The following is a 14,953-nucleotide window of genomic DNA, read 5'->3' as shown; positions in this document are numbered from 1 at the left end:
CAAAAATTAGAATGAAAAAATTCAATAGCTTGATAAAAGGGTTGCTTAAACCAGGCACCCTCAGCTCCGCTGAGTAGGGGGAACCTGGGTAAATGTTCATTACCCGAGCTCAACACTAGTCCTTACTCTTCCCTCAATGGGGAATTCCCAGAGAATATAACGGTCCTTTAATATGGGAAGAACCATGCCCGATACCAACTCTTATCAAGCACATATGGGCTTATTTAAAGAGTCTTTTACATGGCCAGGGCCAAAAGAACAATTGCTGAATTATTCATGGGGTCCTTTAGTCATCTCACTATTTGTAGGGCTGCTCAATCCCAGTGATCAGCAGATAAGACTGGGTTCACTCTATGTTTTTGCAATCCGTTTTTTTTTTCATCCATTTTTTGCAAAAAACGGATGAAAATGGGATTTAAAAAACAGATGCATTTATGTGCATGCGTTTTGGTCAATTTTTTGGTCCGTTTTTTCCAATGACTTCTATTATAAAAAAAAATGGATCGAAACAGATCCGTTTTTTTTAATGGACTCAAAAATGAGGTTGACTACGTTTTTGTGTACGTTAAAAAAAACGGATTTGCAATTGCTTTGATCACTGGATCTTTTACACTGGAGGGAAATCAGTATGACATATGTCAGGCCAATAATCACCCTTTGTTTAAGAAAAAAACTCTTAAAGGGGTATTGCAGTCTCCTATAAGTTTATATTATGCTAGAGGTGTGGTAAACACTAAGAAAAAATAAATGATACTTACTCTGGTCATCCACACCTACCACTTTAGCGGCGGATCGGAAAGTGATGGGAGAGGCTATGGGGATCCTTAAAGTGCTTTAACTGCAGCTGCTGAGAACCAGGTAGGTATCAGTTATTTTAGTGCACCATAGTGCAAGACCTTCAGGAAGGATCATAGACCTCCTAGCAGTGAAAAGGACGTCTGCACCCGTGAATGGAAACTATTTGCATGAAAGCAAAAAAAAAATTGTTCCAATCAACTAGCGTCAGAAACTGCCAGAGATTTGGAATTTATTCCTATTAAAAAATCTCGTCTTCCAGCACTTATCAGCTACTGTATGTCCTGCGGGAAGTGGTGTTTTCCTTCCAGTCTGACACAGTGCTCTCTGCTGCCACCTCTGTTTTTGTCAGGAACTATCCAGAGCAGCAGCAAATCCCCATAGAAAACTTCTCCTGCTCTCCAGACTGGAGAGAATACATCAATTCCAGCAGGACATACAGCAGCTGATAAGCACTGGAAGACTTGAGTTTTTTTTTTTATAGAAGTAAATTACAAATCTCTGGCACTTTTTGCCAGTTTTTGTTTGTTTTTGTTTTTTTGCTGAACTACCCCTTTAAGATTTTATTTTGCATATCTAAATTATTAAAGGCAGGAATGTGGAATAAGTCAGGCTTGGCAAAGACTTTGTCAATTTCAAATTGAAAGAATTAAGAGTAATAGCCGTGCCAGCTCATACAATGTGTGTGTTTTTTTAAGATGTCCCTGTAATTACTTCTTCAAAACCCAGACTGATGTAAATGATAGAAAACACTTGTTTGGGATGCCAGGGTTTTATGTCTGCACCTGTTATCTGCAGTAATTATCCAGTTCTTATCTTCTTCTCTACTCGATGCAATATGTGTCCCTGCCATGAATATGTACAAACCAACCCGAGTAACAACGAGTCTGAAAATGAATAATAATAATGTGATACAGGCGCAGTTGCACCTGGCCCTGGTGCCTGGGGAGGCCTGATGGATTCTATGCCATGTATGACTTTAGTTTTATAAATGGTATAGGGGGCCCTATAACAGATCCGCACACCTTTTTGTTACTTGACTTTCCCTTATCCAGCACAGTGTCTTTTTTTGTCATGTCACTATAAGGCTGGGTTCACACTACATATAACACCGGCGGTTCTGTGACCCGGTGTTGCTGAAGATTATCCCATCCGGTACTGCAGTATCGGCCGTATGATCTTCATTTCTGCTGAATTCAGATGCGGGCGCACCCATGTGCTGCACACAATTGTGTAAACTGACAGGTTCAATGAATAGCAGCCGCAGAAAACTGACATGTCAGTTTTTCATGTGGCTGGATGGAATCCCGTCCAGAGTGTATACTGTGTGTATACGCTCCAGCCGGGTTTCCGTTCCAATACAATATATGTCTTACATAAATCACGGTGATTTATGTTAAACATACGTTGTGTGAACATAGCCTAACTCTTTATCTTATGTCATATCTAAAAGCTGTATAAGTATCTGTGTCATATATTGGTTTTCATGTAACTCATATAATTAACCCCTTAACAACCGCAGGAGTATATTTACACCCCGCTCTGAACCGCCTCTGTCCCGGGTGCTTCATGCAGCCCGGGACCGCAGCTATTAGCGGGCACGGTCCAATCGATGTGCCCGCTAATCAGAATTTTAAATGCATAATCGCCCAAAATATGAATTTATCATATTCCTGATCTTGCACGGTAAACGGTGGAAGCGCAAGAAAATCCCAAAATTGCAATATTGGCCATTTTTGGTCACATGAAATCCAGAAAAATTGTAATAAAAAGCGATCAAAAAGTCGCATATGAAAAACCAAGGTACGAATAGAAAGAACACATCATGGCGCAAAAAATGACACCTCACACAGCCCCATAGACCAAAGGATAACAGCGCTATAAGCCTGGGAATGGAGCGATTTTGAAGACCATATATTTGTTAACAATGGTTTGAATTTTTTACAGGCCATCAGATACAAGAAAAGTTATACATGTTACATACCGTTGTAATCGTAACAACTTGAGGAACGGCGTAAAAAAAAAAAAAATGTGTGTTTTTTTTTTTTTTACAATTTCACCACACATTGAATTTTTTTGTTTTGTTTTTGCAGTGTACTTTATGAAAAAATTCAGCCTTTCATTGCCAAGTACAATTAGTGGCGCAAAAAATAAGGGCTCATGTGGGTTTCTAGGTGAAAAAATTCAAGCACTATGGCCTTTTAAGCACAAGGAGGAAAAAAAACGAAAGTGCAAAAATGCAAATTGAACCGATCCTTAAGGGGTTAATAGGCTGTGGAGAATGAAAACTTTAATCTAATGTCATATCTACTCTAGCTAAAGGCAATCTGTCAGTTGCAATTCATGTTTCAAACTGCTGACACTGTTAGATGGCTATTAGGTCAAAGAGACACTTGGTATCTCTCATATATCTGTCTGTGCTTCCAGAACATAGAAAATGTTTTTATTCTCTGGTGCAAAGTGTCAAAGAGGTGTTCCTAAGCCCCTGAAGTGCTGAGGACTGTAACACCTGCTCGCTCCCCTCCCATTCCTATCCCTGCTTGGGACTCAGATTCCACCTGGCTGTCTATCAAGCCAGAAAAGGGACGAGCATTTTTCTATGTTATAGTTAAAGAGTCACTGTCGTATTTTTTTTTTTTTTTGCAGAAATCAATAGTCCAGGCGATTTTAAGAAACTTTGTAATTGGGTTTATTAGCCAAATCTGCCATTATCTGCATGTAAAAAGCCTTTTCCCAGGTCCCCCCCTCCTTCCTCTTTTCCATCCACTGCAAAAAATCTGAAAATTGTGACTTGTTGCAGGAGACGTCCCCTGTCTGCTCTAGGGAGAGGGGAGGGGGGAGGAGGAAGGAGGGAGTTAGCCGGCAGCAGAAAGCAGATAACAGAGGATTACAGGCACGGAGCTGGGTGACAGCTGTAATCCGAGCTCAGACAGGTCACTGGTGACTGTCCAAGAAGATAAGGGTGAGATATTTATAGATTAACTCTTTGTTGTCCTGTTTTGGTCTTTTGTTTAGCTCTCTCCATAGGAGAACAATGAAGACAGGGGGGAGAGCTTCAAACAGCTTTTTCATGATAAAAATGCATTTTTCTGATAATAAACCCAATTACAAAGTTTCTTAAAATCACCTGGACTATTGATTTCTGCAAAAAAAATTTTCACGACAGTGACACTTTAAGTACAGACAGCTATATACAGGGTACCATATGTCCTACATATCTAACAATTTTAAGAGTTTGGAACATGAATTGTTAGGGGTATAAACAAAAACCCATACACACACACACACAAACAGATTATATATATATATATATATATATATATACACACAAGTGGAAGGGAGTTTGATTCACCCCTGCCTTGCAGGAAAGTGAAACTTAAAATGCATCAGTACCCGAATCTGCTATCGCTTGGGGTCCTGCGGTCCATTGATTGTTGATAGAGTTATTCTTCTAAAAAACATTTAATCTCGCCGCTCCTTGTCAAAGTGGTGTAGCCTAGTGCCCTAGGCCTGCAATGCCTCTCTGTTCCTCCTCCCCTCGTCATTAGGAGGAACACCCCTGGGTAGATTCTTCAGGGTATTCAAAGCCCTGGGCAAGCACCTAGGAGCCACAGAACTGACAGGACAAGGAAGAGGAATCCCCCTTGGGAGCGTTCCTATTGACAAGGAGGGTGGGGAGGAGCAAGGGAGAGGTGTCATAGGCCTAGGGCACTGCTCTTTGACATGGCACTGCTAGATTAAAAGATGTTTTTTTAGAGAATAATTCCATCAACAGTCAAACGGAACAAAGGACAGATTTTGGATTAAAGCCTGTTATCTGATAGTACAAGTGGTTTGGGAGGGGTGGATTGTGGGTACATATTCGTTTTTTAAAGTTTTTCTATCACTTTAAACAATGTTTAAAGTGTCCTATTGGTTAGACCACCACCATAGTTAGGCAAGCCTAGAGAGGCACTAGACTGAATGTATTGCTCCCTGGCTTGCTGCACTCTCCATCTCCCAGCAGAAGACGGTCTCCATAAACTTACAATGGGGATTGTTTCCTGCTGTGAGATGGAAAAGGCAGTGGGCCAGAGAATGAAGTCCTCCATTGGTGGCTTTTCCCTGGTTTATCTAACAATCCATGGGGGTTTTAACAGCCAGGCACTATTTAAATCTCACATTTAAATATAAGAGATCTTTACATTCTCGGCGGAACCATTTTTAAGTATCATCCCTGTTGAACAAAGACCATGGGGAATGCCAGCCAGCAAGTGTGAAATCCTGCAATGTCAGCTTCTGGATGAATATAGATTTATTGTACAGAAAATAATAGAAGGACTTTAAACGTTCAATCACACATGGCCCAGCTCATAGTACTTCACTATAGGAGGCCGGTGTTTATAAAAATCCTTCGATACAGCTCAGATTGGGCCTATTCTTTGTATTTGATGTGACCAGTCTGACCAGCATTTAACTATTGTTCTGCACCTGTACATTAAGTGTAGTTGCCTGCTGTGTGGATTGTTTTTAGCGTTTTTCGTACTTCTATTCTTTTTTTAGTTTTTCCACCTTTCTTGAGGCCACAAGCCACCTATTACCATGACTTCCTCCACTTGTGCTATATTTTTCTTTATGCTAGTTCACAAAAATGGATCTAGTACTCTAAGGCCCAGATTTATCAAACTGTTTAAAACTGAAATTTGTGTGCATTGCCCACAGCAGCCAATCGCAGCTTAGTAGAGATGAGCGAGCACGCTCTATTTATTATAGTATTTGCTCGAGTGTCAGTCTACTCAAAAGTACTTGATATTTGCGAGTACTGCATGCTGCTTGGGGGCTCATTAACAAAAAGCTTGTTGAAAGAATTATAGAATTCTTAAAGGGGTTCTTAAAAGAGTTATTAATTAAATTAAATGCTAGCAGGTCTTACTCACCAAATCCCCCTGAGTATTTTGAGCCATCGCCTGTGTTTCTAGCTGCTACCATTCCTGAGTTACAAGTTTTACTAAAAGATTATCTATATCCAAGATGGCGCCTGCAAGGAAACTACATTTCCCATCATGCATCTCCCTGATTGGTCCATTGGCGTACTCGCCCCCTTACCTTTCTTTCATGCCCACTGCTGTCATTACTATTGCACAGTAAACACAGGACTGTTTTTTTTCACTCATTTTCAATCACATTACCCCAATTTGTATTCCATACTAGCTGATAATGTAGCAGAGCTGACGTCCACATGGTGTAGCTATGTGCAGAATAACGGGCATCTGTTCACTGGTGTGTAAAGTAGGTTTAGATCTCTGCTTGCTGACTGTGAATGAAAACATTCTAGTTTCATCCAGACTCTAAGAACATCCATAACACTTACAATATACAGAGCTGTGACACAAAGCCAGGTATATAGGCCTGTATTCACTGACAGGAAGCAGAGATAGAACTATAACTTTTCACATTACAGAAACCTAGGCTCAGGGACACATGTAAGTCTATGGAAGCAGCACAGGTGCATAGAGATGATGCAGATGATGTCTCCTGGGGGTCGGGTAACCAAGTCAATAGACAAGCTAACCCGGCCCATAGAAAGGAGATCACATGTCCTCAGACCACAAAGGGAGGGGGAAGAGGGAGCTGAGCATGGTCATAGTGGACCCAGAGTAGAGGATTTTACAGATCCACAGTGGATAAGAATGAGGAAAAAAACAGAGAAAGGGTGCAAAATAGGTTATACGTGTATGTGTGACATAGGGCGGTATTGGGAAGCGGGATTTGAAAGAAAACAATTTGCCAGAGTACCCCTTTAACCCTTTCCCACAGGAGAACATACCAGCATGCCCTGTTGCGGGTAAAGAGTTCAGAGAGGGATCGCACAGCAACCCCGCTCTGAACCACGGTAATCCTGGCTGCTATCTACAGTGGGACCGAGGCTATAAGCGGGTGCAGTACGATCGCTGTGCCTGCTAATTAGACTTTCAATAAAACTGACAGCTGCATTTAAATGTCCTCAGTCCCCCCTGCTGTCTACCCTCCGCATTCGTGGAGGGCAGATCCCTTTTTCTTTCCGGGCCGGGGTTCAGCATTGGACTGACACTGAGACACTCGACAATCTGTAGATCTGGCCTGCAGTAGACCAGAGTAATATAGCACTGATTTTATCAATCAGTGCTGTATTAAGTATACTGCAGTGATCTCTTTTAGAGATCACTGCAGTAATAGTAAAAGTCCCACAGTGGACTAAAAGTTAATGTATAAAAAATAAAAACATATTTTTTTTAAATTAATAAAAAATCCCCTCCCCTAATATAAATCTAAATAACCCCCCTTTTCCCATTTTATATAAATAAATAAATTAATAAACATATTTGGTATCGGCGCCTGTATAATCGCCCAAACTATTAAATTATCACATTTCTGATCTCGCATAGTAAATGCCATAAGTGCCATAAGCCCAAAAAAAGTGCACAATTGCAGATTTTTTGTCACAGAAAATCCAGAAAAATTCTTATAAAAATGATCAAAAAGTCGCATATATGCAATCAAGGTACCAATAGTAAGAACAGATCGTGGCGCAAAAAATGACACCTCACACAGCTCCATAGACCAAAAGATAAAAGCGTTATAAGGATGGGAATAGAGCTATTTTAAACACATTTAGGGTTTTTTTTAACAGTTTTAGGCTATGTTCACACTACGTATATGTCCGGCCGTAGTTCGTACGTGGCCGGACATGTGTGGCTGAAACTACGGCCGTGTGAAAAATAGACATGCGGGCGAATTGCAAACATACGCCCGTAGTAGAGTTATGCTTCCCTAGCTTGTTTCGAAGCGATCTGAAGCAGGTCATTTACTTGGAAATCTTCGCCCAGCCCTGTAAACCACACAGAACCTTTTAATATACAAATCAAGTTCGATTTGGCTGAAAAAAGTATTTCCTACAGGACCGCATGGAAATCCACGGCCATGAGTTGGAACAGTTCCGGCCTCAAACAATGGTCTTGTTCTTTTTTCACGGCGCCGCATACGATCCGGCCGTAAGCTCATACGTAGTGTGCATTGTGCGGCCGTATATCGTATACTTTCCAGGGTACGCATCAACTTCATAACTACGGGCGTATATTCGCGGTTTGCACTACGGCCGGAAATATACGTAGTGTGAACATAGCCTCAATTTTTAAAAGCAGTCAGATAAAATAAGAGTAATACAAATTACATATAATTGTAATTGTACTGACTTGAGGAACATATATAATACGTCAGGTTTACTATAGGATGAATGGCGTAAACACAAACCCACTCAAAATGAAAACAGATTGTGTTTTTTTTTTCTATTTTACTGCATAAATAATTTTTTTCCAGTTTCACGGCATGTTTTATGGAAAAATTAGGTCTGACATTGCAAAGTACAATCGATGTCACAAAAAATTAGGGCCCATGTGGGTCTGTAGGCAAAAAAATGCAAGCGCTACGGCTTTTTAAACACGGAGAGGCAAAAATGAAAGTGCAAATATATATATATATATATTTTTTTTTTTTTTTCTTCTGTTACTGAGACTTTTCCTCTTTTTAAATCCACTCTCGGCTTTGAGAAACATAGAAGACTGACGGCAGAACAAAACCACTTGGTCCCTCCAGTCTGCCCTTTTAGCATTTCCCTTTTTATTATCTTAGGATAGATATAGGTTTATCCCAGGCAGATTCAAATTCCGCTATTGTCGATTGACCAACCACATCTGCTGAAAGTTTGTTCCAAGCATCTACTACTCTTTCAGTAAAGTAATATTTTCTCACGTTATTGTAAAATCTGAACATACAGTAGGAACACTTCACTATGGTTAGAAACAGTCAGGAGAAGACCACGCTTAACTTGTTTTAATATGTACTTGCTTAAACTATATAAACCCTTCAAGTATATCCATGTGAATATATGTCCAGTGTTCTCAATGTGTTTTACTGTTTTTACTTTTTTTTTGTGACCATCACTCATTGATAGACGTTTGATATATACATGTACACCTATGTACCTAGCAATCATGTAAATTGTATAAGCATTGCCAGCTGTTTTCCCGTAGAGCCTAGAGGATGTACAGCTGCACTCTATAATTGGGGTCAGGGGAATAGTCCATGTATAGGTTGTTTGTTATAAAACAGTATGCGCAATTAGTTTTCAGTGTCGAACATTTTCCGGAATTCACAAGAGGATTATTGAGAATAAAGTCAATCGTGAAAGGAACCATTGGTTGATGATTCATTTGCCAATGGATTCATGTGCATTTCATTTAATTGTTGTAATACCATTTGTGTACGTTTTTTTTTTGTTTTTTTTTCGGTAGAAAATGGGGCACGACGAGAGAGTCTGATGTCCATAGGAAATGCCTGCAGCAGGATCGACTTGCAGGATGGGGTAAGTATCTGGGGCTCTACTGGGGGTCAGGCGGGCTCTGCCCCAGGTGTCAGAGTGAAAGGTTTCCTTTAAGAATTTAAAAAAGAAGTTCAAATAACACAACTATTCTTTTTACGTACTCTGCAATGATTTTGTTCTCATCCTATGGTAAAGGAAATGTTTCTCTTGTAGTTACTTGTACATATGCAAATGCACATATGTTTTAGCATTGTGTTGTTGAAATATTTATTGACCTTAAGGTTGACACTAATCTACATATGCAAATTATAAAATGATATGGTTAAAAGAATGACAAATAAGTTGCCAAGGATCCAAACTACTTAAACTAAAGGTAACCATGGAGACAAAGACGTTGGACATATTATGAGAAAACTCAGCACAGTGAAAAAGGAAATTATTCTTGGAAGAGTTTTCAAGTAAAGGAGAAAAATAAAAATATAACAGAAACTAAAGCCTCCTCTCCTATAAGCTTTATATTTAAGTTGGCCAAACCCGCTACCGGTGTAAGAGTATGCCCCCCACCCCCACCCCCAAGTCTCCACTTAGAGATGATGTTGGTGGAGATAAAGGTCGTTCGTGATGGATTTTCTCTTCCCGACCCCTTTGTTCTCAGAAGAATAAGTGTCAGTATGGACATCTTATAACCATTAAGAAACCTAGAAAGTGAAACACCCTTAGAAAACAATATTCTTATGGTCCCCTGGAGCCATAACTGTAATAGAAAAAGATTGGGACTCAAAAATATTGGTGGAAAAAGAAACTAACTTCTGGGACACCTGCATCTGAACTGAAGTAGGTGGAGAAGAGGGGTGTAGAAGGTAAGCAAAAGAGAGCAAAAGGAAGAATATCAAAACTGGAAAACATGTAGCTTAACCCCTTAAGGTCCAAGCCAATTTTCGTTTTTGCGCTTTTGCTTTTTCCATTTTATGTTTAAAAGTCCATAGCGCTTGCATTTTTTCACCTAGAGACTTATATGAGCGCTTATTTTTTGCGAAACCAATTGTACTTTGCAATTACAGGCATAATTTTTCCATAAAATATGTTGTGAAACCGGAAAAAAATCATTTGCGCTGTCAAATTGAAAAAAAAAACGAATTTGTTTTGATTTCGGGGAGATTTGCATTTACGCCGTTCGCCCTATGGTAAAACTGACTTGTTATGCATGTTCCTCAAGTCGTTACGATTACTATGATATATAACATGTATAACTTATATTGTATCGGATGGCCTGTAAAAAATTCAAACCATTGTTAACAAATATATGTCACTTAAAATCGCTCCATTCCCAGGCTTATAGCGCTTTTATCCTTTGGTCTATGGGGCTGTGTGAGGTGTCAGTTTTTGCGCCATTATGCGTTCTTTCTACCGGTACCTTGATTGCGCATATAAGACTTTTTGGTCGCTTTTTATTACAATTTTTCTGGATTTGATGCGACCAAAAATGCGCAATTTTGCACTTTGGAATTTTTTTGCGCTTACGCCGTTTACCGTGCGAGATCAGGAATGTGATTAATTAATAGTTCGGGCGATTACGCGCGCGGCAATACTAAATATGTTTATTTATTTATTTATTAATTTATATTTATAAAATGGGAAAAGGGGGGTGATTTGGACTTTTATTAGGGGAGGGGATTTTTTATTAATAAAAACACTTTTTTACTTTTTTTTTTTACATGGACTAGAAGCCCCCCTGGGGGGCTTGTATATACACAGCAATGATCTCTCATAGAGATCAATGCTGTGTATATACACAGCAAAGATCCATGAGATCGGTCATAGATTGCTATGGCCTGCTGCAGGCCATAGCAATCTATTGCCGAGCCGGGATCAGCGTCATTCCGACGCTGAGGCCCGGAACGGCCAGATGAACGGATCTCCCCCCCGTGATCGCATCGTGGGGGGGAGATCCGACCCACTAGACACCAGGGATGTGATGTCTGAAGCCCTTCAATGCAGCTGTCAGGTTTGACAGCTGCATTGAAGTGCTTAATTAGCCGTCGCGGCAACCCCGCTCTGAACACCCCCCGCGGCGCCATGACGTATTAGATACGTCATGGGTCGCTAAGGGGTTAAAGTGTCACTGTCGTCTAACTTATAAAAAAAACAAATGTCATGATCGCGCCTGAAAAGGCATCAGTGCCACACTCTATTGCTCAGATTCGACCTGTGCACCAAAGACTGCGCTTTTGGCATTAGGTCCGTGCCTGGTTTTCTTATGTTCTCTGCTTATGTCTTCTGTGTTCCGGTCCATGTTTTCCCAGTTCTTCATGCACTTTCCTTGTTGTGGTCTGTTCACTAATTGTGTCTGCTGTGTTGTGATTGACAGGTCACCTCACCTCTGGCTTTCTGTGATCTCTTGTGTGTTTCTCCTGCTCAGCCTATCTGCTTGGAGTCCGGGACTTCTGCTATCTTATAAGCTCCTTCCGCCCTTCACTCAGTGCTCTTGATAGCATTGTACAGCTTGTCTGTCAGCTAGATCCAGCCTTTCCTCAGATTGTCTGTATTCCTAGTTCCTGATCCCTTTGCTTGTTTATTCCCTTCCTTGTCTTTTGGTTCAGTGTTCTCCTTTAGTCCTCAGTGTGCCTTGCTTGTCCTCAGTGTTCCTTGTGCAGTCCCCAGTTCATCTTGCTACGTTCTCTGACTTTGGCTCCACCGTTACCTTGTTATATCTCTGGCTTTGGCTCCATCGTTACCTTGTTTTATCCCTGGCTTTTATCCTCCGTTCGTTTGGTCCTCCATTCCTAGCTGCTTGCTTGGTCCTGTCCTTCTGTGTGTTTTTGTGGCTTTGCCTTGTCTGCTGTCATTGTACCTTGTTCGTCTGTACTGTGTTTTGTCTGTATTCGCACTTACTGCAGCGTAGGGAACGCCGCCCAGTTGCGGATGGTCGTTTAGGGCCTGCTCTGCAAGTAGGTAGGGACAGCGTGGGGGGTCTTAGCCATAGGGCCCACTTGTCCTGTGTCTCTGTGTTCCCAGGGGCCCTGACACCAAATAAACAGTAGATGTGATATAAAGCAGGTTTGCAATATACATTTATTATTTTTTGTAGTTATCATGCTGTAAAACAAAGCTGAACTTACCAGAAATCCAGGTCCAGTCTCCTGAAGGCAGATTTTCTGACCAGTACAGAGTGTCACAACTCAATGTGTCCATCAATCACATGGCGCTCAGATGACCTGTGAAACACTGGACTGTCAGAAAACAGTAAGTACCGTGTTTCCCATTAAAAAAAAAAATGATTGCAAATTTGCTTTATATCACATCTACTGTTGATTTCAATTTTAAAGATTATAAAAACAGGGACACTTTAAGGAAAATTATTATTATTATTATTATTATTATTATTATTATTATATTTTTAAAGAGGACCCCTGAGGAGTTTGGTCATTCCAGTAATACATGTTGGGCAGGGTATAGAATAGGTCTGTAGCTAATATGTGCTGTGCATATGTATTTGAGAATATACTTTCTGATTTGTAGTATTCTTTTACAATTCATTGTTGTCCCCCAACCCTAGTTAAACATACATTATAAGCTCTTGTGAGCAGGGTGTTCACTCCTTGTGTTTATATTTCTTATGCATCATGTTCTTCTCTATGTAATATCTGATTTTGTTCTTATGTAAAGTATGTAAAAGTCTTACAAAATATGCCACCACTATATAAAGATTGTTATCATTGGAAAATCATTCAGGAGAGACAAGAGCAGGGCTGAAGACAGAGAAGTTTTCAATTGGACAATGTGGAGCACTGGTGATTTACTTTAAAACAAATTTGTATCTACATGGTTTATGAAGGTGATTGGGGCTATCATGGTCAGAATTAGACTACAATAATTACTTATTTAAATTTGATTCACCAGGAATATTTGTTGTGGCAACAATATACTGAAACTTAAAGGGACCCATGAGCTATCTACAGGATAGGTCATTAGTCACTGATCGGCATGGTACACCTAACGATCAGATGTTCAGAGCTTACACTACACAGTAAACACAACCAGAAGCAGTTGGCTCCATTCACACTGTAGCAATAATGACCTTTAACTGCAGTTCAGCTCCCATTTAAGTAAATAGCAGTAGCCAGGTCCAGCCACTACACAGTAAATGGAGCCAGTTGCTTCTAACCCCCGTTACTGTGTAGGGTTGGTACCCCACAGATCAGTGACTAATGACCGATCCTGTAGGTAGCTCATCAGTCTATTTTGCCTGGAAAACCCCTTAAAGTCTTGTTTTACTGTCTCATCATTGTCTCCATTATAAATTGCTGTTATACAAGAATAATAAATTCTGGAACCTGATTGGACGCTATGGGCATCAGTGACACTATTTTATGAATGAGGGCCATTGTTTTTAATCCTCGTGAAGTTTTGCTACCTCAATGGCCAAGCAAATATCAAGCTATTAGCTCTGAATAGCTCAGGCATTAGTTATGAGGAGATATTTCATGTGTTTTCCCAGTATTTCGGGTGAATTATATAGCCACCATGCACAGCCGTTACACTACCTAATATCACTCCGGGGAGAATTTGGGTTTAATAGTAACTTAAATCATTGCCTAAAAAAAGCCCCATTTGTCAAGCTATTTGTTATTGTTATCTAAACTAGCCGGGTTTTCTCATTAAATAGGATTAAATCAATACTTTACTTCCAGTTTGTGAATTCCTTCGCGGCCTTCTATCTTATTCTTGACATTAAATGAAGCAGTCAGATTTTCCAGAAATAAATTGAAGGTTCTTTGATATTTTATTCATTTGCATTTTTTGTTGCATTAATTACCATCCCCACTCAGTGTTAAGTGCTATTATTAAATAAAGCTTTCATCTCCAAAGGGCTCATTTATTAATTTAGTAGTTCTCAACATTTAAGGTTGTGACACCTACTGACATAGATTACATCTCATTTTTTTTTCCTATATCTAAAACAACCTCTTGCCTCTGATCTAGTGACTTGCTTTAAGTGACTCTGTACCCACAATCTGACCCCCTACTTGTACCTTCAGATAGCTGCTTTTAATTCAAGATCTGTGCTGGGGTCCGTTCGGCAGGTGATGCAGTTATTGTCCTAAAAACAACTTTTAAACTTGCAGCCCTGTGTCAAATTGGCGTGGCCTAGAGTATGTGTGCACCTCCTCTCCGGCCCTCCTCCCCGCCCTCCTCATCATTAGGAATGCCCCAGTAGGATTTTTCCTATTCATTACCTGCGTGAATACTGCACATGAGCTGGATTGTTAAGCTACCTGTGCAGTGTTCACACAAGTGATGAATAGGAAAAATACTGCCATGGGCATTGCTAATGATGAAGAGGGTTGGAAGGAGGGACGGAAAGGCAATGCAGGTCTAGGGCACACACTCTAGGCCACACCAATTTGACACAGGGCTGCAAATTTAAAAGTTGTTTTTTAGGACAATAACTGCTGAACTGACCCCAGGACAGATCTTGGATTAAAAGCAGCTATAAGAAGGTACAAGTGATCTGGGGGGGTCAGATTGTAGGTACAGAGTCGCTTTAAAGAGGTACTCCTGGCCAGATTACTTTGGAACAGAGCTCAGCAGACAAAAGTCTGATGTCATGGCGTGGTTGCGTTCCAGCACCTCTTGTCGTGACATCACCTACAGAGGGGTTTCTCACTTAAGGCTGTGCTGCCCTCCTCTTCAGGCACAGCAGTGGAATGGCCGTGCTGGAACGCACCAGGCCGTGACATTGGCAACTGAGGTCTGTTCCAAAGTAAGCTGGTCTGGAGTGCCCCTTTAAAGGTTATACACCTTCAATAACTGACAGAC

Source organism: Dendropsophus ebraccatus, chromosome 2 (assembly GCF_027789765.1).
Source record: "Dendropsophus ebraccatus isolate aDenEbr1 chromosome 2, aDenEbr1.pat, whole genome shotgun sequence".
NCBI classification, from domain to species: domain Eukaryota; kingdom Metazoa; phylum Chordata; class Amphibia; order Anura; family Hylidae; genus Dendropsophus; species Dendropsophus ebraccatus.
Note: the sequence above shows the minus strand (reverse complement) of the source record.